The sequence below is a fragment of the Myotis brandtii genome, unplaced genomic scaffold, assembly GCF_000412655.1.
Source record: "Myotis brandtii unplaced genomic scaffold, ASM41265v1 scaffold422, whole genome shotgun sequence".
In the NCBI taxonomy this organism is placed as follows: Eukaryota; Metazoa; Chordata; class Mammalia; order Chiroptera; family Vespertilionidae; genus Myotis; species Myotis brandtii.
Window position 1 is genome coordinate 2681402 of NW_005366171.1, and position 441 is coordinate 2681842.

A 441-nucleotide genomic window follows, 5' to 3' on the forward strand; every position below is an offset into this window, starting at 1 on the left:
ATCAGCTGCCTCCGGCACACTCCCCACTGGGGATGTGCCCGGAACCAAGGTACATGCCCTTGACCGGAATCAAACCTGGGGTCCTTGAGTCCGTAGGCCGACGCTCTATCCGCTGAGCCAAACCAGTTAGGGCTCCCTGGCCTTTCTACTTCAAGGCGTGGCTGAAGCGTTGGTGCTTATGCTAGTAGATGATCTCAGAAATCTTCCTGGTGAAGACAGTCGGAGGGTGAGTTTGGAGAATGGAAATGTGTCCAATATCCAACCTTCTCCTGCGCCTTTTGTATCGATTGCATATCACAAGGCCCCTTCTGAGGGTCTAGAATAGTTCCTTTCAGAAAAGGCTTGCATATACATTGAAAAAGATAAACTTACATGCTGACCCATAGACACAGACAATAGTGTGGTAAGGGCCTGGGGGAGGGGCAATGCAGGGTGGGGGGG